Below are 26,646 nucleotides of genomic sequence, written 5' to 3'. Positions count from 1 at the left end.
AGGGTTGGTGCCATTTATGGGCACTGTGAAGGAAGAAGGCAGAGTTCAAGCTCAAAACTATTAATACCCAATCCACAAACACATTAAACTAGTGCATCAGGATTCAATCCAGTTTACATACCCAATCCTAAACATGCTTAATGGAAGCAAACCCCATGAGTTTTGTGTAATGTTATTCCATGTCAATGCATTCTGAATTACAGTTCAATCTTCATCAATACTTCTTGTGGTCAAGATTACAAAGGAGGAGGAGAAGCTGAAGCAGAGAGGTTTGGTGTGAACTCCATCACTATTCTTCCAAATGTAAATTAGTGATGTAAGTAAGTGGACTGAAAGAGAATTAGTAGTTACACATAATGGATTGTGAAAAACCTCCTCACATATATGAAGAAGCAAATTCTGACTCATGAACGCTCATCTTGAAATAAATGCTGTTAGTCCTTAAAATGTTACTGGAATTTTATTTTACTACTGGCTCAAGGCAAAGGTTTATTGTGCAAGCAAACATGTGCTTAGGAAAAACAACATAAATTCCACACTAGACTTTTAATCCTGGTTTAGCCCTGTCCCGAAACTGACACTCTACACTTGAATCATGGAATCATAGAAACCAACTCTATGAGTTTATGATTCTATGATTCTAGTGTAGAAAATCAGTTTGGGGACAGGGCTGAACCAGGATTAAAGGTCTAGTGCAGAACTGGCCACTGACTGCAGTGCTAATACATAACCACAAACTGTGACATAGCAACAGGTACGCCTACACATATAATTGCAATGGAGGTATCAAACTTCAGTTTAAAACCTAAGCTCTTGGATTTCCTGGTGAGTGATCTTAGCTACTGGTCACTTAGCTATCATGGGGGAAACCACATTTCAAGCCTTCAGCAGTAACTGAAACGCCACATGCAACAAACAATAAGCAACCAAAGAATCAAACCAAACACTTGTACAACCAAGTGTTGGTGTGTGTGTGTGTGTGTATATATACACACCAGCACTTGAACAACCATACATATACCAACACTCACCTCTACTTTGAGGTAAAATCTTCCACTTCTCATAATAAAAGTAAGGTTAAGATGTCCCTCTCACTGACACACACAAACTATCCAACTCGTCTAACTATCCAACTCCAAACACAGTACGAAGTCTCTGTTTTCTATGGATGGTGTGTGTTCTCATTTGGGTTTATTATTTCCACTCTATCCAAAAAAAGCCTTTGGCTTAGTTGTGAGTTATTTCTTTTTTTAAACTTACTGGCATTAATCACATACAGTACCATGTAGCTTCAACTATGTTAGATCACCAGCTCTTCTCTGAGCTAATTATGTACATTGTACTCAGCTACAGTTCATTTGCAGTAGGCAATGTAATTGGTAGAATGAAAAATCTCACTGATATATATACATGTACCGGAATAATTAGGGGGAGGAAACAGGGGGAGATGCAGTTTAAACTACTGCAGATCCATCAAAACCTACTGCAATTTCAGTTAAATCCATGTTTCACAAACTTCTGTTAATAAAACACACATCTTTTTCTGAATTAAAACACCACTATAAAGGATTGTTTATAAAACAACTGTAAGAACAACCCATCCTTAAATTAATACTCTTGTATTTCTGCATGAGATGCTGCATTTCTGCAAAATCTTGTACCATTTTAGATTTTGGGTTGATTTCAACAGTAATTGCCCATGTAAGCCACCTTGTAATTTTCAGTAACACACACATATATAGTTGACACTAAAGAAGTGAATCATGTAATGATGCCACCGGTAGCCTCTTCTTTTGGACTCATGGAAGCTTTTAATTATTTAATTCATACAACAAACATTGCTAGAATTACTGCTATAAACCCAAAAATGCAGTACAAAAAGGAGTGGAAAGGTTAACTATGTATGTATATTTATGCTCTGTTCTGGACAATAACAGGAAAGAAATTGATTCAATTCTTTATTAAAATTAAACATCAATTGTTTGCTTGTATATGCAAGAAACCAGGCCTATCCATAAACGGTAGTCAAAACATTTAAATGAACCTTTCCAACTTTCTTTATCTCCACATGTCATCTGAAAACAAGTATACCATCCAGCAGTCACTCATTTATTGTGACACTTTGCAGGCATACCATACTTAGATGCTGAACAGAGAACTCCTGCATATTCCCTGCTCATAGGATTTCATGGCTTTAAGATCTAGAGACCAAAAAAATGATTTCCTCAACTGATGAATAGTTTAGGCTATGTCATTGTAGCATTCTGAGAAGCCCACAAATAATGACAAGTCTTCCAAAAAGATACAGTTCCAGCTGCTCAGGCAAAAATCATTCACGCACACTTGACAGAAGGAACATCTAACTTGACTTAGCTTATTTAACGAAGTAGCCTGTCATGTCTAGAAAACATTCATACTCTTTGGGATCAGTTCAAAAAATAATGGGTAGAAAATACAGTTTCTGTGGTGATTCTAAATATAACCAAAAGTTACTTCAAAAAAGATTATACACATAGTCTTCTTTTCTGGGGATGGGGCCACAGATTCCAACAAAAACTATTCTGGTAATCACCAAACATATGAACAAAAATTAAATCTAATTTAAAAATTAATTAGAATAAAAAATTCTAATTAAAAAGTCTTTCAAAATTTAAGAACTATTTAAATGACAATGGAATGCCTTCCCTATTGGGGGAGGTGGAGGGAGGGAGTTCCAAAGCTGAGAGGCAGCCACTGCGAAAGTCTACACTATACCCTATTCCCACATTTGTTTTAGATGTGGCAAAGCTACCATGAAGTGACACACACACCCATTTTTGCATGGTATAGTTGGTGTTTTTTAAAAAATAAAACCCCATCCCACAGCATTGTAAGATACCCTAGAAAAATGGTTGTAGTAGCAAGTCTCAGGAGAAACAGCAGTCCTTTAACTGTATTTGATTTATACTCCAGGCCAAATATCAGCTTTTCACCTCATGAGGTGCATTCAAAAGAAAGCTCTAAGACCCTTAAATGGCAAGAAACATACATCTGGCTGTGACTTTATTGTCTTAAATGAATGTAGGACCACAGTCTCCAATTCTTAAGATGAAATGGAAGTAGAGTATGAAAGGTATAGCCACTGCTTTACGCACTAACCTTTTGTAACCCACTAGGGGATGGAGCTTTCAAACCTGTGACTAATTACTGATCTCTATGCTGCTTCTGCATGCAAAACAAATGTTATTACTTCAGTATTCACACTGACAGCTCCAATTAACAATGAAACAGAAAAACCTTGGCAGAGAGTTTCTGGCTGAAGACAATAATGCAGCCATCTATTAGACTGTTACACTCTTGGGTTCAAAACCTTGCCTCAATCACTAGTTTTCAAACCTACCGTCTTATTATTATGCACACATATGATCAGTTAGCAACGAGTATGATTCTCTTGGGTTAATTCAGAACAGGCTCACTCTTTAAGTTTTCTCAGCAAACACTTGTAAAAGTTCATCTGTTTTACACGAGTTTGCTCCCAGCCCATAATGTCTGGCATGTGTATAGAACTGAATACATGTGCACACAGACACCAACATATTCCCTACTAGGAACCATATCTTAGTTTCACTTGTCCAAAACCCACCCCAAATGATAGAAAGGCACTTGGAAATTCAAATCTCGCTCCACAGAAACACCTGCAAACATGGAAGGATTTTAAATCTGAATGAGAAGCAACAACTATGTAAACTTTTGCAAGAATAAAAAAATATGGAAAGAAAAATATTTAACAAGAAAAGGCAAAGTCCAGTCATATTGTTCACAGCGACCTGGATAACCCATGCAACCCTAATCTCGTCAGATCTCGAAAGCTAAGCAGGGTTGTACATGGATGGGAGAGTTCCTTGAAATACCAAATTGGGAGGACAGGGACAAGTTTTATTCAGCCATCCCTCCATATCCTCCAGGCTCCAAGTAGGGGTCAATCACCAGAGCTCAATATGACTTCCAGTTGCAGGCAAACACACACACACACAAAAATACCAAAAATCCCCCCCCCAAAAAAAGACTTTAATCAAGATTAATAAGTTAACAAGAAAGAATTTCAGTGCATAATAACTGCAAAGCTTCTGGCTTTGATACCTAGTCTGCCGAATACTGATTATGCATGTGATGAATAGTATTGTACTCTTTTTTTGCAATATAACCAAGCACTATGAGCTAAGCAAATTCATATACTAAATCACATATTGAATTATCAACTTCTGCACCAAATACTTTCTCCTGTTCAAATTACTAAACTGTAACTTTGACATTAATGATGCAATGTTACACAGACATCTGAAACAACTAATTGGACTTTCATCTAGAATTGTAAGGTTAACGCTAAGAAGACGACATTGGATTTATATTCCGCCCTCCACTCAGAGTGGCTCACAATCTCCTTTATCTTCCTCCCCCACAACAAACACCCTGTGAAGTGGGTGGGGCTGAGAGGACTCTCACAGCAGCTGCCCTTTCAAGGACAACCTCTGCCAGAACTATGGCTGACCCAAGGCCATTCCAGCAGCTGTAAGTGGAGGAGTGGGGAATCAAACCTGGTTCTCCCAGATAAGAGTCCACGCACTTAACCACTACACCAAATTGGAGAGAAGCTGAAAAGAGAGAAGCTGAAGTTCCATGTGATGCATCTCTTGCTGAGTGATACCAGTTCAGACTGTAGGCAGGGGAATCAACTGTTTAAATGCTCCTTAGCTTTAAAAACCTCATTAAACAAGCAACAAGCTTCCCCCTGAAATGCAAGTTGTGCATGTGTGGGGAACACTTTGACTCCCTACCTGCATCTAAAATGGTGCAGACCTGCAACAGACAAATTGCTCAGGACTTCTGCTCATATGTTTCACATCTTGAAGTGAGGCATGTGACCACGTGGCAAGCCTGTAAACAGATTTGAGGCCAAGTCACATGTCAGTCATGAACTGAATATAAAGGAACATAATGATCCTCCCTCTTTCCCTACAGCTTCTGTTTTCAGTACAAAAGATGATCTCTGAATTCACAGCTACATTGTGAAGGCAGAGACAGTAATGTTTCTTATATTAAAAGTACCCTACATGAGAGTAATAACTAAATTTGATTTTAAGTGCATTAACTTGCCTCAGTAAAACTGCAAAAGGGTGATTTTTTTTTAAAAAAAAAGGTATTTCACAAAGAATTCCTTTACTTTCAATAAAAATGTAGCCTTATAATTCAAAGTAGGAAAAGCACTGAACATTCCTTTAAATGGAAGAAGCAAAGAAGTTACACCAACTGGACTCTGTTTATCTACTCCAGCAAGCTGTCAATCCAATTACTGACTTCCATTCTGTTTTAAGAAATATCAGGTTTCCAAAGAGGTTTAAGGAAGAAATGGGATAGCCTTGCAGGGACATGGTATCTGCATATTTCCTGATATAGGGCTTGCTGGTTGAGCACAAAGACGTAAATTCTCACCTTAAGTAAGGTTTCTTGAGTGTAGGTGCTGAACTGACAAGATCTCTCCAGCTACAAAACATCCCAAAGGACAAACATACTTCTGACCCAAACAGCAAGTGCTTGGCTGCCCCACTATTAAAATATGGAATCAATGAAACCACACCAATAGTACTATTAAATATAAATGGGATCTTACAGCAAATTACATTTCAGTTCCCCTAAGAAATCTGTCTCACAACAACATGCATTTTGTTAAAGGTAAAGATAGTCCCCCCCTGTGCAAGCACCAGTCGATTTCAACTCTGGGGTGACATTGCTTTCACAAAGTTTTCATGGCAGCCTTTTTTTTACGGGGTGGTTTGCCTTCCCCAGTCAGCTACACTTTTTCCCCAAGCAAGCTGGGTACTCATTTTACCAACCTCGGAAGGACGAGTCAACCTGGAGCCGGCTACCTGAACCAGCTTCCGCTGGGATCGAACTCGGGTCATGAGCAGAGGGCTCCAACTGCAGTACTGCAGCTTTACCACTCTGTGCCACGGGTGTTACCCTGCTTTAATAAGCTAACAGGAAATTTCTCTGAGTTACCATTGAAAATTACAATTGGCAAGTTTGCTTTATTTTGGAGGCAACACTAAATGACATGGTTTTGATCTGAGGGAAAAGGGTGATTTTGACAAAATGTTAGTATAACTTAATCCACAGAGGTAACAACAGATGCTGTTTCCAGAAGCACAGCACCAGTGTGTGAAACAGTTAGTGTATTCATGAGAACCAGGGAAGTATAATTCTGATTCTGCTGTGAAGCTCACCAGATAATCTTTGAACAGCTACCTCACCATTTTAACATACCTTCTGTTAAGTATAGGAAAACCATGTCTTCCACCATGAGTGCCTTTAAGGAAAAATTTAAAAGCCAGAGAGACTGAAGCACAAAGAGACCTTCATGCAGGCATCGTCTATGCAAAGCTCCATACACCTCCTGCAGATTACATCTACTGAGATATACTGCAGCACAGGTTTTTCCATGACAAACAACTATTTCTTAAAACCTGCATAAAATATGCAAGCTGTGTTACTTATATAATACATATAACTTTAAGACTGCACTTAGATCTATTTGCAAGAAAACTGCTGTAGATAAGGATTAAGAGGATGAGAGCTACAGATTAGACTATCATTCTGGAAGAGTAAATGCATAACCAGCATGACCTTAAATTGCATATAGGTTCTGAAAATGCTGTCATTTAATTACACAAAAATGAATACTATATTGCATCTATAAGTAGAAGTAGTGATTTGTTTCAGACTCTAGTCCCTACCCCAAAATCCACACCACAAAATGTTAAACTCAATGGCAGAGTAATCCAACAGGCAGGTTTGGTGTTGTTTTCTTATTATACTCTAATTTAAATACAACTTATCTGGCTTGTTGTGGGTGTAATGCAACAACGCTACAACAAATAATTGTGAAGCACACTTAATATGTGAATGATGAAAAAAGTAAAATAAACAACATATATACTCAGAATGGTACTTTTCATCTTAAACACAGATGAATGGACATTAAATATTTACTCTTTTTTTCAGTTGCCTCCAAAACTTTTAGCTCTTTGCTTTTTGATTCCTTCAATTTCCCTCCCACACCATTATTTTAAAAGAAACTGGCTACCTAGTTATGTGACACAGATTGCAAGTAACTCCAGATGAAAAATACAATATTATGTTTTCAACTGCACCTTATACCTGATAAATGAATATCCAAAAACACAGGTGCTCTGTAGATGTCATCCTAAAACTGCAACAAACTGAAAGTTAAAAGATCATGAATATTCATGTGAAACTGATTACAATGCTCTCAAGCATCCATTTGCCACTATGCTTGAATATTCCATGTATGTAGTTTGATTGACAACATGCCTCTAACAGCATGCACCAACAGACAAATTAGACTGCACACCACCATCAGAAGTACAAACATTTCTGCAGAAAGTAAAAGCCAGAAAAGAAGCAAAAACTTGCTTCCAAACCTGTGCAACAACTCAGTGCCTAGCTCAAGTTTTTATGCCTGGGTTTCTGTACCTCATCTAAAGTTCACTGGACCAACCTGTAGAAGCCTCACACAGTGGTTTATGCATGTTCAGCACATTTGCTTATCTCTGTTCCACCGTCATGGGGCTCTCAGCTCCAGTGTGGTTCCACTTAGACTTTACACACTACAAATATTTTATCATGGGTATCAAACACACCCTACAATACTTTGTGTGCAAGCTCTAAATTCTAGGAACTCTTCTCTTCCCCCTTGAGAACGAAAGTCCACAGATTACTCCACTTGCTCTGTCTTCCGAAAACATTTTTTTTAATCTGTTACAGAGAAATGACACCTCTCTCACAAAACCAAGTATGTTTACCACAGTGTGTTCTGCAAGGAACCTGCTGTCCTCTACAAGAGAATGGTTCTCATTGTTAGAAAGGGGTTTTTTATTATTATTCCAGAGCTATTGCATTTCTAGAACAGCTCTTAATGATACCAAGGTGTTTTACAGCTTAGCAAATACCATACAAAAGAGTAATGAACTAAGTCTCAAAGACAGTTATACTAAAATACAATATTGTACTGTTCGACTGAATGTCCTTGAAGCACTAGTTCCAGCCACATGTAGTAGCTGAGTTCCACATGGAGTAGCAGACTTCCTTGATAAACTCACACTTTCAGTATCCATATCAAACTCCAAGTATTTTGAAGCTAAGCTCAAAACAGATTTTGTTATTGAGTTTTTTTTGGTGAAAAGGTCACAAACAGATCAGGATTCTGAATGTCTGTACTCAGACAGTAACATGCAAGGCCAGAGAGGTGTAGCACTGGCAACTGGGGTGTTCTTTCCACATGAACAGAGACATCCCATCCACCTGGAGAACACAGGAACCTCCTAACATCGCTGCACCCCAGAAGGCCAGGTTTGGCAAAGAAAGGTGCCCTGTAAAGGAAAACACAGACATTGGCCAGCAGAGAGATATGAATGAACATATGAAGCTGCCTTACACTTAATCAGACCCTTGGTCCATTAAAGTCAGTATTGTCTACTCAGACTGGCAGCAGCTCTCCAGGGTCTCAAGCTGAGGTTTTTCACACCTATTTGCCTGGACCCTTTTTACTTGGAGATGCCGGGGATTTAACCTGGAACCTTCTGCTTACCGAGCAGATGCTCTATCACTGAGCCACCACTGTTGCCAGATTCTTCCAAGCAGCACCCCCCTCCATCTCCTCCTCATTCTCTGAATCACTCTATAGCCCAAAGTCTCAGCATCTAGAAGCTAAGACACTACATATTGTTTTGCTACAAAAGAGCAAATGTCTAGTCCCTCTCCACTAGCTTGAATGGGCTGTGTCTTATAATGTGGTTCTGACTGTCGTCCTGCCATATCATAGAATTTACAGTATGTATTCATTCCTGGTTTGTGTAAAAACAGCTATACAGTTAACATGGTACTACTCTCAAATGATTTATTGTGGAACAGCCGCCACCACCACCACCTGAAAAGATTTCAAACAGCTTCCTTCCAGTGGCTCTAAAGTGTAAAAAGTAATTGGGAGAGCAGTAATGGGTAAGATAATTGAGAGAGTGGTAGCTGAACAGCTCCAGGGTTTCCTGGATAACACATCAGCATTAGAACCATTTAAGTCCGGCTTCCACCCTGGCCACAAGACAGAGACGGCATTGGTCACCTTGACAGACAACCTCTGTAGACAGATGGACTAAGGCAGGTCAGCGCTGCTACTATTATTAGATCTTACGACAGTGTTTGACAGTTGACTATGACCTTTTGACCCACCGCCTCACTGACACAGGAGTCCATGGGGTGGCCCTTCAATAGCTTACCTCATTTCTCCAAGGTTGGGGACAGAGGGTGGCACTGGGAGAGAATGTGTCCACTAGACAACCCCTAATATATGGGGCCCCTCAGGGGGCACCTCTCTCCCAGTGCCTCCTCGTCCAGCTAGCATCGAATTTCAAGCTTGGGTGACACCCAGCTGTATCTGTGATTGGACAGCCACCCAAATACCACCCCACAAAATCTGGCTGTGGGTTTGGAGGCCATGGTGGGGTGGCTAAAGAAAAAGCAGTCTGAGACTGAACTCAACAAATATGGAGATTCTGTCATAGGAGGGGGGCCTCAGGACTGGGCACAGCACAGACTTCCTGCTCTTGACAGGATGCCACGGACACCAGTGCAGACTATGAGGAGTCTGGATGTGTTCCTGGATGGCTCCTTGAATATGGAGGCCCAGGTCACACACATATTGCCAGACTGGCATTTTTTTTAGCTATGTCAGGCTCAGCAACTGGCCCTTTCCTGTTGCATCCTGACCTAGCCATGGAAATCCATGCAATGGTCACCTCCAGATTAGACTATTGTAATATGCTCTACACTGGACTGCCCTTCAGACTGACCCAGAAGCTCCTTCCCCTCAGATTGTTTTTCCTCCTCCCCACAGCCATGTGGCAGGCACAGTCCAGAACTAGGAGAAAACTGAAATTTTTATGCTTATCACCTGAACTTTTATACTGCAATAGTAACATTATTGTTTATTTATTTTAAAACTTTTAATGTTTTTATCATGCTGCATATCATCCAGAGCCTGGTAATAGCAGGGGTTGGGTGAATACATAGGCCTAATGTAATAAATCCGGGCACTTTTTTTTTAAGCAAGAATGGACAGGAACGCAGTTCCAGCTGGCTTGATTTCAGAGGGTGTGACCTAAAATGCAAATAAGTTCCTGCTGGCCTTTTTCTACAAAAAAGCCCTGTGTGAATCAATGGTGGTGTTAGGGGGTGTGGCCTAATATGCAACTGAGTTCCTGCTGGGCTTTTTCTTAAAAAAAGCCCTGCAATAAATAAATAATAAAACTGATTCTCTGAGAAGGAACTTGAACAATTCCAAGCCAAATCTCCCACCCAAATGACTAGAAACACCACCCAAGAAATAAAGCAGGAAACACTATAGTGCAAGATTTAAAAAAAAATGTGCAGAAAAGGGTAATCAATATATCAGTTGATAATGTCAGTAAAGACTAAGCAGTTTAAGCTGGAACACTATTCCAGCCATCATCACAAACCCCCCCCCCCCCAATATGATGACAGTATGACAACTAGAGTTTAGGATCCTGAAGGCACAGTTTATACCAGTAACCATCCCATGAGGAATAGAAGGGAAGAGACAGAGAAAATGTTTGCTTTGATTCTCAAACCAATGTACATTCTTGGGAGCAGAGCAGGCCCTAGACTGTCTGGCACCCTAGGCAAGCCCCCCCCCCCCATACACTGATAATATCACCGAGTCACATGGAGGACACCCAATTCATCACCCCCCAGAAGGCCAGTAATTTAGGCAATCGCCTAGTTTGCCTAGTGACAGAGCTGGCCCTGCTTGGGAGTTATTGGCAGAATATGCATATTCTCTGAGTATGAAGGGTAATCCGCACAGTATGGCTCTCAATAAGTTCTGTTAGAGAATACATCTGTAGAGGATGCTCTGTTTTGCTTTTCCATTGCCTGAAATTTGTGCCTTTTCTTACTCCTAGACTTTTAGGAAGATTATCTCTCAGTCAGAAGCCTTCTAAACTGCAAACTAATTCACTGGATCATTTAATAACCTTGTTCTACCCATGGAGCCTAGAACTCTCTCACATATATGCTCTTCTTACTAGTGGAATACTCACATAATGAAACTATTATGACTCATGTCACCATCAAGAATTTGTGCCTTTTAAAAAATGTCCGAGGACATTTGTTCATTAAACATTTATCAGTATGCAAGGGCACAAATGGACTGTACAGATGAAGGGTTGAGGAGCACAATGAATGCAAAAGTTGGACGTGATGAGGGGAAATGAAGCTGTAAGAAGTTGTTGGGAGAAGACAGCAGGTGTTTGCAGCCAGCCTATTACAGTGATTTTCCTTATCATCTAACTGCAACTCAGAAAAATCACCAGAAACACATTAAATCCTTTGAACATATAAAATAATGCATTATTGACATCACAGCAGGGGAGCCAACTCTATTTAGGAGGTATAAAAAGACCAGCTCTAGAACTGTCTTTTCCCATTACAAAGTTATGCCTAAAATGGAGACATTTTAATTTACCAAGAAGATGCACAGTCACAAAGGAACCTGGCAAAAAATGCTTCCTTCATTGTTTCTTTCAGAACACAGAAGAGAATCAATGACTCCAAATCAAAACCCCTCATTTCAAATTCATGAGCATTTAACAGCAACAACAAAAACAAAACCACAGCTCTCACTGCATAGAATACCTCCACAGCCTCATACCCCACCCTTTTTCTGGGTCTGCGGTGAACCAAATTCATTAATAAAAGTTATTGATTTGAACATAATTCCATTCTTGCCAACAGTGTTATTGGTTCTTGGAACATACCTTGAAAACATGCTCATCCTTTCCCAGCCTTCTTATTGGACTCCACTGGTGCTTTCCCTTCAGAAAAGTCTGGGTGTGCACCAGTTATAGGCCACAAAATAAAATGTATTTGAACAAGGATGTGGACAGAATGCAGCAGGTGCAGATGAGAGAGATGAGGATGATCAGAGGCCTGGAGACCAAGCCCTGTGAAGAAAGGCTGAGGGACTTGGGGATGTTTAGTGTGAAGAAGAGAAGGTTGAGGGGAAACATGATTGCTCTCTTGAAGTATCTGAAGAGCTGTCACTTAAAGGAAGGCAGGGAGCTGTTCTTATTGACAGCAGAGGAGAGGACTTACAATAATGGGTTTAAATTAAGGGTGGGAAGGTACTGACTGGATGTTAGGGAAAACTTTTTTACAGTAAGATCTAGTCCGTGGAATCAACTACTGAGGGAGGTGGTCAGCTCCCCCTCCTTGGCAGGTTTTAAGCAGTAGCTTGACACTTGTCAGGGATGCTCAGCTCAGGGATCTCAAACTCCTGGCCCATGGGCCACACTCTGACTGCTCAGAGCCTTAATCAGGCTCATGGGGCTCTTTTCTCCCCCTCCTGTCCTCAACCATTGAAGCTCCAATGCAGTGGAGTACATTTCCAGCTCTTTCTGCCTTGTCTTTGCTGGCTTCTGGGCTTGCAAAGCTGCAAGGAAAACATGGAATGGATTTCCCATCGAGGTCTATACATCCACAGATTTTAAAGGAAAATCCATTCTGTGTTTTCCTTGCAACTTTGTGCTGCCATATATTTCAATGGACTGGAGCTAAGGCTGCATTTTGCAGCTTCTGGTAAAATTTACGGCCAGTTGAAGCTCCTTGAAAATAAAGGGTTGCTCTAACCTTGGAATGCACATCTAAAAAGGGAACGCACATCCATTTTACCTTCTTATTACAGCCCCCATCCCCCATGACTTTTGTCTGTGCAGGTCCCACAATTTTTAGCTTAGGGGGCTTTGTTTTTTGTGCGTAAAGGGGATCTCTTTTTTTCAGTTAACAGAAAGTCTGATTGGATTCAGTACAATAACTATGAACACCTATGTGTGTCCTGTCAGGTTCACTATGTAACTGCCTTCATGCCACCAAGAGCACTCAGAATTAGTAGACAAGACAGAACACTAGTGATCCAAACAGGACAAGGTTGAGCCTCAACACTTTAAGCTCTGGTTGCCAAGCTGAATCTTTTGAATCAAACTGGAGCTGTCACAAAATTTGGTAGTTTAAAAAACAAACCTCCTCCCCTAAAACTTGTCAATACTGTACTCCACTGCCATCCACAATCTCCCTTCCAATTTAATTCACTCCAGGTCCTTTTAAACGAAAAAATTAGTTAAAGAAACTGGACAAGATACCTGCGAAAGCCACAGCATAATGCATACAGTCAAACAGCTACTCCACAGACTGAGTATACTCCACTGATATAGAATTTATTCAGGGTAGTGAACACACACGTTCCCCAAAGAATGCTGGAATTCTACTATGTTCATGAGTCTCTGTGTGAGGGATCATCCAGACCAACAGTGCAGGTTTGCTGAAAGCCTTACAGTGCCATCCTAAGTAAAGTTACATTATTTTAAGTCCACTGCAGTCTTCTTATTATGGCACCATTAACCTACCTTTAACACAGATGCTAGCTAACAGCATTGCTTGGACATGTAGGCAATTTATTGTATTGTTTTTTCTTATCTCTTTTTGTCTTCACAACTTCTAAAATACATAAACACTTTTGCTATTTTCTGGGATAGGGAACTGAGACAGTTCAGGATTGATCTTGGATTTCTAAACTTGAGGCTCTCTGGAACAAATTCAGAAAGAACACTTATTGGACTGCTTCAAGCCTAACTCTGAGGACTGACTTACAAGGCTGCTTTAACAGTAATAATATAATACTCAAACACTGATAAATGTACATACTGTCTTGACTTTTGCTGTCAAAAAATGTTAAAATGTTAAAGGCCTCTAAAACTCCAATCATAACCTCTCACATAATTGAGGAAAGGATTGTACTATGCAACAGTTTAAACTTATACAACATCAGAGTAAAATATGCATGTGTTACATTGACATTTTGAGGGCTGGAATTTGGGTTTTCCAGGTGCAATAAGATACCATATCAGGAAATACATCGTATCTCCCAGTACGGTGGAGTGACTAAAAATATGAAAAAGCAATCTCTGGAAAACTGCTATCACAGCACACAAGTTATCACAGAAAAATCAGTGCACACCAACCCCATGTTTTATTCTTCCACATGTGGACACTGATTGGACTGAAGCTGAACTTGGACCTTCAAAAACTTTTCAGCCTCTGAAATGGTCCACATGACAGAAGGCAAGTCAGTCTCAGCCTTGAGCTGACAGTAGTTTCCATGTAGTTTCAAAACAGACAAATGATGTCTTCCTTTAACAAAATAGGCATTGAGGAACTTGTTTTTCATCGGATTAAGCCAGCTACATTAAGTACATAACAGAGCTTTATCATTCCAAGAATGATTATTTTTTGTCTGAATACACTCACAACTATAACTATAAGCAACACAACTATAAGCAACTATCACATCCACCATAGCCTGAGAACATCTTTTTCTCCCAAACTTTATTACTTTCTAATTGAATAAGAGCTATTTCCTCAACTTGTTCTTTTAAATACTCTGTCATATTAAAACAATTAAATTAAAAAATGGCTGCTGTCATAAAGGTGCCATAGGTTTCCTAACTAGGATCTTGACAGAGGAATACCAGGGATGAAAAAGTCCTTTTGGATGCATACTTCCCAATCATTTCACCCTCTACTTTTCAACAGCATGTCCTGACCACTGCTGATACAAACAAAACAGTTTAGGAGGAGAAAGTGAACAGCTAGACAAATATACTCTCAGAACAGAACACCTTTAAGGTTTCTTTTCGATACCCTAAAATACATTTAGAAACCAAAGACTGCAATAACACTACTGCAAATGCCCACATTCTGCTGCATAAGACAGACAAACTAAAACCCTTTGAATCATCATATCCAAAATTTCCACACATACTTCAAATCATTAAACAAGCCATCTTGAATGAAAAGAACATTTTAATGAAAACAATACTTCACATTTTATCTAGTACTTTTCATCTTCAAAGCACTTCAGAAACATTAATTAAAATGTGCAAGATTTTTTTAAAAAAAGACTGCTATCTTAGGAGAGATGAGGAAAATAAAACAAGGATGCATACTGTCAGCAAAATATCTCAGTGCAAAGATGACGTTTTGTTTTTGGAAACTAGCAGCTTTGGACACACAAACTTAACCCATGCACCTGCAGTGCTCACTATGATAACCAAGACCTACACTCTCTGGGCTTTTAAAAAATGTGTACTCTGCATATACAAGCTGCAAGATCAGTCCTGAGTTCACACAACATACAGTACACACAAGCACTAAGAATAAACCAAATATCCTATATGTTTTAGAAGCACTGTGGCCACTAATTTCTGTGTGTGTTGCACATTCATTACCATCTTGAAAGAAACCAAAATTATAAGACAGACAAATGGGGAACCCTCTAGGAATCTTATTTTTCACTGTATCCTATCCCCGCTATTTCCTCTTTCCCTTCTCCTAGCAGTCCCCATAGCCTCTTCCCTTCCTTCGCTTCCTTCCCTCCTTCACACCCACTAGACCAACTACACTTTATCTGCCCCAATCTTCAGCTATATTTCTTATTTACTTCATGTACACTCTGCCTTTCTCTCCAGTGGGGACCCAAAGCAGCTTACATGTCTCTCCTGTCCTCCATTTTATTCTTACAACCTTGTGAGGTAGGTTGGGCTAGGAGTATGTGACTGGCACAAGGCATCCTGTGAGCTTCCACAGCAAAACGGGGTTTCAAATCTGGGCCTCCCAGATCCTAGTCCAAAATTCTAATGACTACAACAGGCTACACAACTATAGGCTTTCATGTGGTGGCTACTGAATAGCAGAGAGCAACTGGGCCTACCAGTGGTTACACTCAGACCTGGCCAGAATGAGTCCTCCCTCAAAGTGCAGAACTGACCACAGTCCCTGCCTTTGACTGACAGAAGCCAGCTTGAAGTCTGGTGTGCCCCATAATGCCTACCACAGAGGGATTTAATTTCTTAATGGTAGAGGTGTGGCTTTTTTATTTTGGGAGGCTTTAAAAGCATATTTCTATTTCATATTTTGCTGCAAATCTGGGATTTTCTTCAGGTTAATAACAAAAAATCCTGTCTTGTCATGGCTGCAATCTCTGATTTAAGTATCCACAGACGGGGCCACATTGAGAATTAGATATTGTTTTTCATATACTTCATACCTGGTGGTATGATTAACAGAGAATTCATAAGAGTCAAAACATGTAGGTTTCCTCAGGTGCACTTTGCTTGGATAAACAACCAAGGTTATACGAAGTTCTCTGTCTTCTATATGCATGAGAAAAATTTGTTTAGTCCAGTGGCACCTTTAAAACCAACTGTTAATTCAAGGTATGAGCTTTCATATGCAGTCACACTTCCTCATACTATATGCATGGACTGAGCAAGGAGACAGTTTCCTAAAACATATACATATACCTCATGACCTTTATGAATCACACACTTTACATGACTGAAGGGCTGCCAAATGTTTCCCAGTCAGAATGATGATAGGTATGAAGATCAACAGTCTGTACAGCCGGCAGTGGCTACCAAGAATTTCAGGCAAAGAAAGTACTTTCTTAACATCTGCTGCCTATAATTCTTTTTGATTGGAGATGCCAGAGATTGAATCTAAGAACTTCTGAATACAAGGCATGTGCTTTGGTACTGAGCTACAGTTCATTCTTTTACCATTATTCTAATTTGGCTTCTTGACATTGACACTCATTTTTTTTACCATTATCTGGCTTCTTGACATTGACACATTTATAACATAATGGTAAACGAGCACTTAGCCTTGCTGGAGGTCATCTAGTTCCGGAACCTCTGTTCCCAGTAACAGAATAACTGAGAATCCACAAACAGGGCATGGAGGAAATAGTCCACTCCTGATTTATATCCACAAAATCTAGTATTCAGAGAATTACTGTGTCTTGAGATGCCATCTTGCTACCATAGTTAACTGCTTTTAAAGCAAGACAGGGAAGCTAGTGGTTGTCACCACTTCTGTAGCCATTAATGCTAAACAATTATCTAATTGTCCGAAGCAGTATTTCCTCTTGCCCATTCTGAGCCTAATCTCCCATTCAATAGAGTGGAACAAAATTCAGATTATTAAGGGGGAATTTATCAATCTTCTTCATACTACTTCAATCATAATGTTATAAAGTTACCATCATACCTTCCCCTCCCACTGAGTCTACTTTCTTCCCAAATAAAAATTTCCAGACCCTTTAACCTGTCCATGTAGGGAGGGATGATGCTCTGACTGAATAGATATAACTATGTTATCAAAGTGTGCATATTACTTCCTCCCCCTTATCTGATTTGACTACATGGCATCATCGCATGACCAAATTTGATTGGCTGCATGATATGAAAGTGCCATTATATTATACTGCCATTAAACAAAAGTGGTACATCTGAAAACAAGTGATGAAAAGTGCACAAAATTTGGTAAGGTTCAAAGCTCACTGACCTCTCCTCCTTGCCCCCAAAATTTAAAAATAAAAATGCAGCACAACCCTAAACCTACAGACATCATTCCTATGCCTAATGAGTGTGAATAAACAGTGTGGCTTTTCAAAGCTATGCTAGAGCTTGGCAACAATGGGCTTGCTTTAAGCCCTATGGAAGACTGGTGAAACCACTCATGTACTTTAGCAGAATGTGAACCTGCCCCTAGGAGCCAAAAATAAGTAGGATCAAAAACCTAAATGTCTGAAATTGAATTGCAAGCCAGCAAAGCATGTATTGCACCAGTTCATTACACATTTACATTGATTTGGGGTTTCCCCTACTCCTGTACTAAGACAACAGGGATGCCACGCTTGCTTAATTAAATCTCACACAGATTTATCGTCAAATAGCTGGGCCTAAAAATCATGGGCACAGTCCATCACCACTGTTGGTTTAACTCTAAAACAAACCAGCGTTGCTCAACCTCCCAATGAGGCGCAGAGTTCTTCCAGAATTACAACTGATCTCCAGGCACAGAGAACAGTGTCTCTTAAAGAAACAACACCTTTGAAAGGTGGACTCTATGGCACTGAACATATATGAACATATGAAGCTGCCTTCTACTGAATCAGACCCTTGGTCCATCAAAGTCAGTATTGTCTACTCAGACTGGCAGCGGCTCTCCAGGGTCTCAAGCTGAGGTTTTTCATGCCTATTTGCCTGAACCTTTTTTAGTTGAAGATGCCAGGGATTGAACCTGGGACCTTCTGCTTCCCAAGCAGATGCTCTACCACTGAGCCACGGTCCCTCCCCATCACATGCTCACTGAATGTCCCCCAAGAACCACCACCCCCAATTCACCAGGAATTTTCCCAAGTCAGGATTGACATCCCTAATAATGACTCAAAGAATGATCACAGAAGAAGCAAGGTACTAACAGAGGAAAAGGAAAGGTCCCCTGTGCAAGCACCAGTCGTTTCCCACTCGGGTGTGACGTTGCTTTCATGTTTTCATGGCAGACTTTTTACGGGGTGGTTTGCCATTGCCTTCCCCAGTCATCTACACTTTCCCCCCAGCAAGCTGGGTACTCATTTACCAACCTCGGAAGGATGGAAGGCTGAGTCAACCTTGGGCCGGCTACCTGAGCGCAGCTTCTGCCGGAATCGAACTCAAGTCATGAGCAGAGAGTTCAGACCACAGTACTGCAGTACTGCTGCTTTACCACTCTGCACCACAGGGCCGCTTACTAACAGAGATCCAATTATAAAAAAAATAGGCTGAATCAGCTGCCCAAAACATAATCTATCCGATTTTGAAAAGGATACTTCTTGGTACCGGAACTAACTGATCATCCAAAACCATGAGACCCAAGAGGTAATTGTTCAAATTACCCAGTTTGGTGTAGTGGTTAAGTATGCGGACTCTTATCTGGGAGAACCGGGTTTGATTCCCCACTCCTCCACTTGCACCTGCTGGAATGGCCTTGGGTCAGCCATAGTTATCACAGAGGTTGTCCTTGAAAGGGCAGCTGCTGTGAGAGCCCTCTCTAGCCCCACCCACCTCACAGGGTGTTTGTTGTGGGGGAGGAAGGTAAAGGAGATTGTGAGCCGCTCTGAGACTCTTCGGAGTGGAGGGCGGGATATAAATCCAATATCTTCTTCATCTTCATCTTCAAATCAGGCTGCAGATTCTTGGTGTATATGTGTGTTTTGAGCTACCCAATTTATCCTTCCATTTCCTTTCCCACTCATCTTTAAAACCTTGAAATTCCTCCCCCGCCCACATTATGTGTGCCATGGTGACTGTCTCACCAATGCTATTCACACCTTATAGAACATGGATAACTCCAGTGAGAATTTGTGACAGAAAGCCCAGATGAGGGCAATTGCACTTCCTCATGTTTAGATGTTCAAAGAGATTAAATAATGACTGAAACATTGATATTTGGTAATGTCATCCAGGTATGGTACTGATCAAAAAACATATTTTGGTCCAAGTGCCCCCCCCCCCCCAAATTGTAACATCTACCTGTATTAGCATTCTAGAAAACAAGACAAAAGGATGGACTAAGGGTGTATTTGGAACAAGCTAAGCCCCAGTGGGGCTGCCAGCATCTCAACAATTCACCTTGGATGTGGCTGATGGCTGTGCAGGTCTGGGAAGTTATGATGGGCATAAACCACACCTGTTGCCTTCCCACATTACCGACTCCAAGAGCACCATCAATGTCTTTGTTACTAGGGTGGAAGTCTGGCTCTGGGTGCCAAGCAAAATGTTCTACTGTGTCACTCTCTGCATACACGCCATGATTACCTACTCATGTACATAATGGAGAATTATAATGGAAAAAGTCCTCTACTGCCAGGAACATGAGAGAACAGCTAGCTTTGTGTATACTTGGCCCTCTGTTTTAAATTGAGTATTGGATTGACTTCTGCTAGTTGAAAGGGGTACACTTCCACATTCTGCAGAGCCCTTCTTCAAAATGACAGACTTTCTGGAATTTAAAATTTATTAGAACCAGCAACTGGGTAACTCCGCAGACCAATCTTAGCAAATATAAGCAGGAGACTATTTGTATCTTGAGAAATGCAACAGATGGAGATGACTTCCACAAATTTCAGTCAGACCCTGACTTTTTAGACCCAGATACAAAAGAACAACATACCATTCCCTATTAATGAACACGACTTCAATTATCATCAGAAATTCATCAATACTCAGGGCTTTCTTTGAGCAGAAACACACAGGAACGCAGTTCTGGCTGGCTTGGCATCAGGGAGTGTGGCTTAATATGCAAATGAATTCCTGCTGGGCTTTTTCTACAAAAAAGTCCTGTGCAAAACAATGGTGATGTCAGGAATGTGGCCTAATATGCAAATGAGTTCCTGCTGGGCTTTTTCTACCAAAAAAGCCATGTCGATACTGTTACAAGTTAAGAGTTCAAAGGCTCTGTGGTTACATGACGAATTTCCTCCTTCATGAATTGTCTTTTTTTGGGGGGGGGGGGAACTATAAGAACATAAGAGAAGCAATGATGGATCAGGTCAATGGCCCATCCAGTCCAACACACTATCACACAGTGGCCAAAAAACCAGGTGCCATCAGGAGGTCCACCAGTGGGGCCAAGACAATAGAAGCCCTCTCACTGATGCTCCCCAAAGCACCAAGAATACAAAGCATTGCTTGCCCCAGACAGAGAGGTCCATCTATACCTTGGGACCAATAGCCACTGATGGACATCTGTTCTGTATGTTTATCCAATCCCCTCTTGAAGCCGCCTATGCTTGTAGCTGCCACCACCTCCTGAGGCAACAAATTCATGTGTTAATCACTCTTCGGGTGAAGAAGTACTTCCTTTATTCCATTCTAACCCAACTTCTCAGGAAGTTCATTGAGTGTCCACAAGTTCTTGTATTGTGAGAAAGAGAGGAAAGTACTTCTTTCTCTACCTTCTCCTATCCCATGCATCTATCATGTCACCCCTCAGTCATCATTTAACTGTAACTCTGAAGTCAGTTTGTACTAAGATCTGGAATACAATAGAGGAAAAAACTTAATTACAAATTTAGATTTCGAACAGCAGCATGCAATTATTCATGCCCAAACCAACAGGGGTATTATTGTAACAAGAAATGTTCAGATAAAGTTAGGCTTTGCAACATTGTGTCTCAGTATAGAATATATTAAAAAATTTCGTTTGCAAAAGAGGTACACAAAACACCTGTTAAAGAAAACACACGAGATTTTCAGTTCACCAACAAAATTTATTAGTTAACAATGTGATGATAGCTAGGTGATTTAAAAAATAATAATTCATTATCTGCCAGAAAAAGGCACTAACATTCTACTGCAAACTCCCAGACTATATTTGTAAATTTCTTGTTATTTTTTTCCCCTGCAGTTTAGCTAGCCAACACTCAGGATTCTAAGGAAACTCAATAGCTTGCAGACAGTACCTGGCATTTTAATGTTCAGTACTATCCCTAGTTCTTTTACATGCATACTCCTCCAATGTGTGGAAGGATTATTACCATGCTGTATAAAACAGCCACAAATCTAATATTATATTTTGTGAAAACAAAGAGCAGGAGAACTGCAAAATTTACTATTAGTTTTAGCATTCTACCTTGATATATCTGCAAATACATTCCTTCTTGTGCATTTGCAAAGAATATCTGTTAGAGGAAGAATATTTGCTATACTAGCAGAGATGTTACACAAAGCACATATCCCTGAGCAGGATGCAAAGAAGGGAGAAATGCATATAAAGCAGTACATATGCCTTAACTATTTGGCTGGAAGGTTACCCCTTAATGAGCTACGAGCCCAACTGGCCATCAATAAGTCTGCAGCAACTGCAGATCCCTGCTGCTCATGGAACCTGAGATGCCAACACAGAGTTATCAAAGCAACACAAATTCCATTAAGTCCTGCCGAATTCAAAACTCAGATTTTTGTATTTATGTCATTCCAAAAAAAATACAGTTCACAACATCTGTCACAAAGCTAGTTCTGAATCTTTTAAACTGCAATTGAATGCTTCCTAAGCTAGCCTTTCATAATATATATTCATCTATGGCACAAGCCAGCATTACCCCAGCTGGGGTTGAGCTGAGATATTTGCTTTTGCTGAGAGTACGCTATTTACAGATACTGATTTGTCTTTTAAGTATGGGACCATTTGGTATTACTTAGAAACAGCTAAGAACTCTGGCTTTTTAAATATTTGCCTATTATCTCAAAGCTTCCAATATGACCAGGGAGAAGACAACAGCAACACCTCCAGTCCTCCAAGTATACTGCTGAGGCAGGAGAGGATGAAGAATACAAACAGTAATCTACTCAGCACTATTTCTACATGAAGTTAAAATATTGCCAGTTCTACCACCAGCAGTCACAGGTGCTTCTTGAAACTGCAAGGAAAGTGTAAGCAACCTTGCAGATCATTCATCAAAGTTCCTATACTCTTTATGTGAAAAGGTGATAAATCGTCATTTATGTGACATTTTGAGTACAAAGTGATTCACCAGCCTTATCTCATTTAAACATTCAAGTCCCCTTTGATACGGGGTCATTATTATTTTCAATGGCTGGGGAACAGAGATTCAAACATAAGATCACACACTAAGTCTGGATTGTTACCTTCAGATTCCATCCTCACAGCCCCTAACACTCATTACTACATCTGTATGCATGCTGTGAAAGCAAAGAGGAAGAATTCTTCATTTTACCACCAAGCCATCCTGACTATGCAAGGGCTGGAGTGTGTTACACTCTGAGCAACAGTCTCTACATCATGACTTGCCAGAACATGTATGCCAGAATTAAGGCTAGAACCCAAATTCTTGAAATCCAAGTATGACCCACAATTCTTATATAATTCCAGTTCTTTCACTTTGTTAAAATACATACAAATGTTTCTCAAGAATTCTACTGAACAGAAGATAATTGTGTCCCAAAATTCTAAATAGAAGATACTAACCAACTAGTATTTTCCAAGTGTTATTATGTTTAAAATCTGTGTTATTTCCATTTTTCTCATATTCTATCATCAAAAACTGATGAGGGAGGAGTACTGAATGATGGCTATCCAATCCAGAGCATCTGCATTGGCACATTTGCCTGCAACACTGGCATAACATCATGTTTTGCATTCTTGCACTGGCACGCTGGCTGGCATTCCCCCTCCTAAGCACCTATTAGTTAATGCAGTAACATTTATTTGAAAGTAGTTCCTATTGTTATTTCCCAATGAACATGCTTAGAATCAGACACAAACTTCCTGGGCAGTTTTATTCAAAGGTTAAGCAGTTTTTAGTCCCCACAGAGTTTAATACAGTGCACATTAGCTGTATTCAAAGGTTTATAAATCAATTTTCAGCTTGTTGAATACTTCACACGTATTCAGTATTAATTTTACATCTTGTAACATATATTCCTCTGCCAAGACTGTAACATATATTCCTCTACCAGATGGCATACTAGCCAAATCCTACAACTGTAAAAGTGTAAGACGTGTACAAATACTCCGTACCAACTACTCAAGATTCTGCTGCAATTTAATTAATCCATTTTCACATCAGGCAACCACTAAGGAAACCTTTACTTGATATAGAGCAATTACACACCTGTCCAAAAGTCTCTTCTTTTTCAAAAAATAGAAAACAGAAAGGTTCCTCTCACCCTGGTCTGATGTCATCCTTGGAAAATAAGTCTATCAGATGGATTTTAGAATGTGTAATACAAACCAGGATTCTCTCCAGCAGCTCTTGCTGCCAACTTCATGTTACCTCCACAGAGGTAGTAAGTTGTTTATTTGTTCCTCGGGTAGACCAGCTTAATGAACTAAATGACATGATTCAGGGATATTGATAACAGCAGAAACCTGTCCAAGGTAGACACCTAGGTAATGTGCAGAAAGAATCCACTTCAATTAAACAGTCATCTAGCACTGTACTTAATGAGCAAGAAGCAATCTGTTCCCTGAAAGGGTCCCATTTAAACAGATTGTCCACTAAGAGAGGACTGACAGTTTAATAAATTCAGAGAAGGCTTCCTAGAGAAGAAAGGGACAGGGCTGGTAATGTGGTAACTCTTTCAGAGCCTAACCATTTAAGACAAACCAGCTAGAAAGCTAGCTTCTTAAAATGCTGAAGTGACCTTTCTACCATGGTCATAAACACACAAGCTTGGTTGCCAACACAAACAGCACTTCTTTCTTACATATGAACATATGAAGCTGCCTTATACTGAATCAGACCTTTGGTCCATCAAAGTCAGTACTGTCTTCTCAGACTGGCAGCGGCTCTCCAGGGTCTCAAGCTGAGGCTTTTCACACCTATTTGCCTGGACCCTTTTTTTGGAGATGCCAGGGATTGAACCTGGGACCTTCTGCTTCCCAAGCAGATGCTCTACCACTGAGCCACCGTCCCCTTCTTGATATAGCAAAAAAAAAAAAAAAAGGATGTATTTTCCTACCTGTTAAGAAAAAAGATGCAAAATGAATAACATGAGACCTCTGATGATCACGGAGTAGAGTTCTCAAGTTTTACAGAATGTCCATTGGGGATTTCATCACAATTGTTCATCCCTATTTCCTGCTGTAGGCAGGCCTTAATGTGTGTGTGTTTTGTTTTTGTTTTTCACAGCAAAAACAAAGGACAAGGCTTTTTCACAAGCAATCCTACACACACAAATTCCTTACCAACTAAACAAAGTGGGATTTATTCCCTAACAGTGTGCATTGCCTCCACCCTTCCTTCTCCATCTCCCAAACCACACAGCACCTGTCCTTTTTTACTATCCAACCTTATGCCATTGAATAAAAGGGAACAGTTTTTTAAAAATGCAAAACTGCATTATTAATTATACTTAAAACCTACTTCAGGGGGTCTTACATTCCAGACACTTCTATTTCAGACTTATGAAGAACTCTATCTCACACCCACCTGGAATGCATTCTTCTCTCCCCATGCATGCCTTTTCACAAGCTGCACACAACTCAACAATTCTGCTACAAGGAGTCTTTCACCCCCAAGCACACTGTCATTCCTTCTGGAGTCTTTATAGACTTACTGAGAAGATGGTCTGCTCTGCAGTTTCTACATCGCAAATGAAACTCTTCCTGAACTGCAGGTGTTACTGGAAATAAATAGTTCTGCTTTAAACAGCTTCTTTAGTGGCTGAACCTCCCCCATGCCTTTAAACAAACCTTTTTTTCTCATCAGTGGACAGAAGTGTAACAAATGCAGGTGGCAAGCTGGCATGTGAACATATGAAACTGCCTTATACTGAATCAGACCCTTGGTCCATCAAAGTCAGTATTGTCTTCTCAGACTGGCAGCGGCTCTCCAGGGTCTCAAGCTGAGGTTTTTCACACCTATTTGCCTAGATCCTTTTTTTGGAGATGCCAGGGATTGAACCTGGGACCTTCTGCTTCCCAAGCAGATGCTCTACCACTGAGCCACCATCCCTCTGTGACATCTTGACTCTTGCATATCTTGGCAGGACAGCAGAATGGTTGGGGGAGGGTTTTTAAGAATAACCAAAGTAAATAAGTCTGCTAAGTTTTTTTTGCTTTGTTTTTTTTTTTGTGGGGAGGGGGGAATCCAGTCGTACACAAGTTGCTTAAACTTGAAGTCAAGCCTAGTCCACTTCTTCTCAACACAGTAAAGGGAAATGACTGGCATATCACCAGTCTGAGGCTGTGATTTCATACAGGATTACATGGAACTCCACAGGACTTAGTTTATTGGAGCAATGCACAGGCTTAAGCTGAACACAGAGTATGTAGCTCCCAAACATGGCTTCAATTTAACTCTCACTTCCTCAAGATTCGGGGCGGGGGGGGGGGGGGACGGGACGGGGAGAGATGGGAAGAGGGAACTAAGGCTGCAATGCCATGCACATTTGTTTGGGAATAAAAAACCACTGACCGCAATGGGACTTGTTTCCAAGTAAAGAGGCGCTGGATCTGGTGGCACCTCTGGGAGAGAAAGGAGGAGAGAGAGAAAGGCTCCCCCCTTGCTTCCTACTCGCCGAGCAGTAGGAGTCTCAGCATCAGTAGCACCCAAGCTGAAAGCAGCATCTTACCTTCTCTGTGGCTGCCGCCGCCGCCGAGGACAAGTAGCGAGTCTTTGCCAAGGGGGCTTCCCCGGCGAGAGTGGCCGCTTCGAGACCGGCGAGCTGTTTTGCTTCTCAGGACCGACGCTCTCCGAGCCGAAGCGGACGGGGAGGGGAGGAAGCCTCCTTGGAGCGCTCCAGCTCGGGCGGGGCGGGGCGGGGCGCAGCGCAGCGCAAGGAAGGAATGCTTCGAGATCCAGCCACAGTCCAACGCTTCGGGGAGAACCTCTCGAGCGGTCCCAGTCGGCAGAAGCTCCGGCTCGTCCGATCGGCGGAGGCCAAAATAAAAGAGGAAAGAGGGGCGGAGGACCCAGCGGAGCCCCCTCCCCGGCTGCCTCTTCAGGGCCTGCGCGCTCCTTCGCCTTCCATGCCGTCTGGAGGGGACGCAGCCCCCCGGGGCCGGCTGCGCGCCCCGCGCTGCGCACAAGCCCTGCCGGCGGCCAGGGCAGCTCCGCGGCGGCCAGGGCAGGGGCAAGTCCCGCTAGCTCCGCTGCGGCCTCCCCGGGGCCTG

The 26,646-nt window shown here is 41.1% G+C and overlaps 1 protein-coding gene across 1 annotated transcript in view; it reads right to left on the bottom strand.

Moving 5' to 3' along the window:
- LARGE1 (LARGE xylosyl- and glucuronyltransferase 1) overlaps positions 1–26,410 on the bottom strand; it is a 515,590-nt gene extending 489,180 nt beyond the window's left edge. Inside the window, exon 1 of the mRNA XM_060245549.1 lies at positions 26,106–26,410. The gene's annotated coding sequence lies outside the window, so the exon portion shown is untranslated. The remainder of the gene's footprint in view (positions 1–26,105) is intronic.
- Between the last annotated feature and the right edge of the window lie 236 nt (positions 26,411–26,646).

This window comes from Heteronotia binoei, chromosome 8, assembly GCF_032191835.1.
Source record: "Heteronotia binoei isolate CCM8104 ecotype False Entrance Well chromosome 8, APGP_CSIRO_Hbin_v1, whole genome shotgun sequence".
NCBI classification, from domain to species: Eukaryota; Metazoa; Chordata; class Lepidosauria; order Squamata; family Gekkonidae; genus Heteronotia; species Heteronotia binoei.
The sequence above is the reverse complement of the archived record's forward strand: the minus strand, read 5'-3'. Positions and strand labels throughout refer to the sequence as shown.